This window comes from Temnothorax nylanderi, unplaced genomic scaffold (genome assembly GCF_030848795.1).
Source record: "Temnothorax nylanderi isolate EJ_2023f unplaced genomic scaffold, tnyl_v1.0 TNYL_tig0711_pilon, whole genome shotgun sequence".
Classification (NCBI taxonomy): Eukaryota; Metazoa; Arthropoda; class Insecta; order Hymenoptera; family Formicidae; genus Temnothorax; species Temnothorax nylanderi.
In genome coordinates this window covers 70,129-75,781 of record NW_027249773.1, presented here as the reverse complement: position 1 = coordinate 75,781, position 5,653 = coordinate 70,129, and the positions used below count along the sequence as shown (strand labels likewise).

The following is a 5,653-nucleotide window of genomic DNA, read 5'->3' as shown; positions in this document are numbered from 1 at the left end:
TTTTGTGTGATTGTTACTCTACAGTTGTTACATAACAATAAATAACGACAGGTCGCTTGTGACAACGTGCCCCGTGACCGGGGCACGTTGTCACATCAAATGTAATTGCATGCAAAATGTTATCCAAACTGTATTTAACGTAAATATCAATATATTATAGTGCGCTGCAATGTAAAAAAGTAAAATCCTTCACAGAAACATTTATTTTATTTCAAAAAAGTACAAAAAGCACGAAGTTTTCGTCTTAATCTAAATACAAGAATTCCACTCGAATGCGCAACTTATTGATCGTTAACAGCAAGACGAATTACTTCTAGATCGACTACTGCGGCTCTCGCAGTTTTCTGTTTGTAGGAGCGCACCATATCCCAATTGCACCTATGACATTAAAATTCGTGACAACGTGCCCCGAGGGCATTTTTTTACTCCAAATAGCCTCATGGCCGACACGTTTGAGATATTCATAAGGTTAGGTATTGCACGCGGTAAAAAGTACATACTTTAAGATAATATAAAGGTCTATTCTGAAAAAACATAAGCTTCATGTCCAGTACGTTGAATGTTAGACAATAAAATTTTACTTACGGTCGCAAAAAACTTTCAAGTTGATTTTACGTCAACACGGCTGGAGCAATCTCAACACTGTAAACACACCAAAGATGGGCATACACTAACACGTTTTGGGAATGACGGGTGCTGCCCTCTGGTTATTAGTTTTTTAAATAAAGCCGATGTGACAACGTGCCCCGTGTGACAACGTGCCCCGGTCTACCCTACATATTAAATAAAACTTGATTTGGTAAGTATGAAGTAAATAACAATATAATAGTTTTATTAAATGTTTATTTAGCAATTATGTTTTCATGTATGTATAAGAAACGTAGCATATTCACATATTCACTTTGTATGTGTGTGTTCATATGTGTATGGTCAGAGGTACGAATATATAATACTGACGGGTTATATTACTGCTTAAAAATACGGCTTAAAAATAATTATGTTACTGTCTCGGTCTTCTGCCTCGTCTACCCCAATGGTGGTTAGCTGACGACATCTTTCTTCTTGTCGTCGTATCCCCGCGGCTCTACCTCTTGGTCTTCGAACTGTAAATATGCTCATGTACCATAGCGTTTGGTCCAAAGCGTTTGGTCTGCACTATGCGATCGTGTTCTTCTCTATTATTGACAATGCGATCAAGTGCGATTTTTTGCGAATTTTTATTACAAACGTTCTTCATTACATTAACATAACAAAGTCTATACTTTCAAGGTACATGATGATCGTTTTAAAATGGTGTCTACCTGTGAGATCTTTAAGGATTATGCGCAGTGTTCAAGCTCCCGCACGGAGCACATTAAGCTAAATTAGTCTTCGTTATTTTATTTTTATCTTGCAAATTGTCTTTATTTGTTCTCTCTCTCGCGAGCTTACCGATTATTAATATCGAGTCGCCGCAAGCGCTTGGACACTTCGATAAGATTAAAGCGATCACAGACAGAGGCATTCCGGTAAACGAAACGCCGCGAACACCCCAATAGATACAGAGGCTAATACTTCTTTTCTTTTTTTTTTAAGGATTTCTAATGATATCCGTACCGCACGTAGGGCGTTCTCGTCGTTGCGAAACCGTTTCACGACTCGGAGGCTGCAAATGTAGCGAGTCGAGTTTGTAACGCAAGCTCCGTGTCCCAATTCGTTCTAGATGCGCTCCTCTCTACCTTATGTAATACATTACTCGCGTAAAGTATCGCGCAATTGTAATTGTACGTTATAATATGTAGTACAAATAGAGAATATACCGCGCGCGCGTGATGTAAAATTGTAAGAGTAGACCTAAAAGGTAGTAAAATCGTAAAACGTAAATATCGTAGAAAAGTTTCGCGAAAAAGCAAAGGCTCGTTCCAAAACAATAGCGGAAGGCTTATATGAAATAGAATAAGAAAGCATTTATACTTCTAGTAGACCGTCGTGTTATAGTTCTGAAGGCACTGTTCAAAAGTTTATTACATTTCTTGGAATAACGGATCTTCGCAAAACACCTCTTCGAATGGTGCGACAAGGAGAGTCGTTATAAACATCGACATGACCATTGCACACGCCTCCTTCGGTCTACATCACAAAATTCAAAATAGAGTAGTCTCAACTTGACAGCCTGTGCCACAATGCCAATGCCATATTTGTCGGGTCTGTGATCGGTTAGGAATTATCGTGAGCTAGCAAAAATCGATGGTCAGAATTCAGGCTTATGATACGCAATGGCCGGTGCATTTCCATTAATTATGTCATATCAATATCGTATCATTATATTACACAAACGCTTATTAATTTAGAGGCACATTGCTAAGGGTCTCGGTTTTTTTTTTTCAAGTTGCTCCCTACATTAATGAACTTATGACAATTAGTTAATTACGATTATTCAATACGACAGCGATTTGGCATATATGTATATATATATATATATATAAAAGAGAGAAGTGTGTGTGACGAACGAACGGTGGATATCTTTCTTGAAAAGAACATTAATGTGTGTCAAGGTAGTTTAACCTTTAGAGGCCGGGGGTGGTCGAAATATCGACCACCCAAAAAACACAATCTATTTGATGTTTTCGGGCAAAATTTGTGTGTTGAATAAGGGAAAAATAGTAAAAAAAAAAAACTCTTCAAGTCCTTTTCCCGGCCTCTAAGGTTAAAGACAATATTTGAGCTCGGAATTTCTTAAAATTAAGCGTAAAAAAATGTCATGTGCATAAAAATAATAAGACAACTCTCTACAGATGCTATAACGATCCCGCTATCGGATTTCCTTACCTAAGCAGGAAAACTTTGGCTACTGCTACACGCTATTTGTACTTCGGCGAAAAAGAGCCGAATTTACGATTCTTGCTAAGAACACCGATTGCGCATTTAGAAGAAAAAAGAACGGTACGCAGCACACACAGTACCTAAACCAGCAACAGATCATTTATATGTTCAGGAAGACCTTAACAGTACTATATATGCTCACGCTTTAATAAATCTGAATTCTACGCACAACGATTGTAATGTCAGAGAAGCATTTACTGTACTCAGAGAGTGTACTTTTTGCCGGAATGTTTAAACGTGATATTTCTTTTCTTTTTATATTCACACACAGCACTGGACTATTTGCGTTATTCGCGCTCATAAATTATTTAAAAGCTCTTAGTCTTTTGAACATTAAAGTCCAGAATGCTGCTCTGAGATATGAATGCTCTACAGAATGTACATAGTAGACAGCAAAAGCGTCTATACCACAGAATGTTCACATTTGCTCTGATGCAAAATATCGTTTTCTTTTTTTTTCTCGAGCTACAAAAATCAGGCTGATGCAATGGCAGATACTATGTAGATATATAAAAGTTAGCTTTACAACATGTAATTAACTTTACAACATGTAAAACCTGATAAAGTTCTTAAAAAATCTAAAGAACATTCCCTGAATAAGATCAATCACACGACAATTCAGTCCTCTCTAAGTATCGTACTTTGATCGTAGAACGCATCAAATAATTTCTTTTAAGGGAATCCAAATTTTCTAAAGTAATATGTATATAATCAGTGATATATTCTCATGAATGTGTGGGTCCGTCATGGTACCAGCCTGGATCCGGCCAATCAAATCATGTGATTCCGTAGAGTCTAGACACAGACATTTCTCTTCCGCATCCGTACAGATGAGCCACTAAGATAGATCACAAAAAGTACGGAGTGGGCATTAGAGGTGGGATTACTCTCTCGGAATCAGGCACTGCCTGGAACAGCACTGGTGATCTCTGATCCACTGTCGTGAACTGCATGATACTAGCTGTTACCACATCGATAACAATAATTTGGGACCGACCACACTGTGACGAGTTTGTCATTAATCATGTACCTATAACCTGCATGATAAAAATATGCGTCATCAATACATACTTCCGAGATATTTAAAAAAATCTGCGACAGAAATATTTGAGCAAAGACATACCTTCCTGAACTAATTGGTGCGCCCTACAGATGAGTTTAAGATCATTCACTTCCATGAACATGTAAGTCACTTTGCTGCCAAGCAGCCAGCCTGCACCACGCGGACTTACTGTCCATGTTTCTACATCTTCTGGATCGGACCAGACCAAATCACAGAAAGCACCTGTAATATGGCAATTAAGCAACGATATTTTATTATTATTGTACAATAACAGTAAATATCCAGTCATGTAACTTTTATTATTATGTAACTTTTGCAATGACATATCACTTTATACAATTAATACCTTTGTGTGGAATCTCTTGATTTCTTTCAATCGTTCTAATTTGATCTAGTGTTCTAATAGCTGGAGACAATCCACCGTGTACACAAAGAACCTGTTCATCAATTAACTAAAACAGAATTTTATTCGAGCGTAATCAAAAGTGGAGTTATACCCTACAACAGTACTTCCACGCATTAGCATTGCCGTACTTGTTTTGGCATTCATCTAGAACAGAAAATGAAGAGACCAATGAAATCAAAGCTTTATTATACACAAATGTAAAAAAAGCCCAGAAAAGAAAGTATCGTTGCGCACTTACCGTAAAATCCAAATAAACGTGCGTGATTTGTCTAGTTTCGTGATTACCGCGTAGTAACGTTATCCTGTCGGACCATTTAGCTTTAAATGTGAGCAGACGAGTAAACGTTTCTAAGCTATAGTAGCCCCGATCGACAAAATCTCCCAGGAATATGTAATTTGTATCTGGCACGGGGCCACCGTTACGAAACAGTTCCTCTAAATCATAGAACTGTAACAGCACAAAAACATGAACAATCTGATGTATATTAATATCACGATTGTGTACAAATAACTATACAGCTACAGAATATTAAAATCGAAAAGTTGTGAGGCAATAGATAATGGAAGACTAATATTGTTGCGACGCTAATTCGGAAGATTAAAATCCGCTAAAACTTTACGTCGATCCCGTAGCGGTGAGCAAGGATGCTCCGACTTTGAGGTTAGTACAACATTCATCGCACGATACTGTTATAATTGCAAATTGGAAACGTACCTCGAGTCCAGCTCTTCTGCGATCAACGAAGTCGGGATCGAACGTGTCAGTCGTCACTTTCTGCCAAGCGTAGAGAACCTTCTTTTCCGGCAGCGGTGGTAACACGATGTAGGGATACGAAATCTCCAGATAAGCACGAAGCAATTCAAATTCAGTATATCGCCGGCACGATTACGGTGTTACTACCGTTTCGCGTACGCGCGTTGTCGCACCTTACCTCGCGACAGCGTGCGGCTCGTGCAAACGTTAACGCACGGCCGCAATCGCGCGGCAGAAACGCCTCGTGTGAACAGGCTCCTTGACTCCTTGATCTCAGTATCAGCTCTCTGCTGTCAATATATATAAAGAGTCACACGGTCGGTCTCGCTCCGACACTACCGTATCTCTCGATAGGTTAAGTGAACTGACTGTGACGTGACAGCACGCTGAACGCACTAACTATCTGCACTGCGCGCAGTACATCTGCACTGCGCGCAGTACAAACACGTATATGAACGCACTATATCTGCACTGCGCGAAAGCGCCGCCAGTGGCGAAAAAGTGAAAGGGACATTTTCTCTGATCACGTGATCAAGATATCGCGGCGTTAGGAGGAGTATCTTAAATA

At 39.1% G+C, this 5,653-nt stretch overlaps 1 pseudogene; it reads right to left on the bottom strand.

Moving 5' to 3' along the window:
- Positions 1–825: 825 nt before the first annotated feature.
- LOC139784944 (serine/threonine-protein phosphatase 6 catalytic subunit-like) lies at positions 826–5,392 on the bottom strand (annotated as a pseudogene).
- Positions 5,393–5,653: the final 261 nt, after the last annotated feature.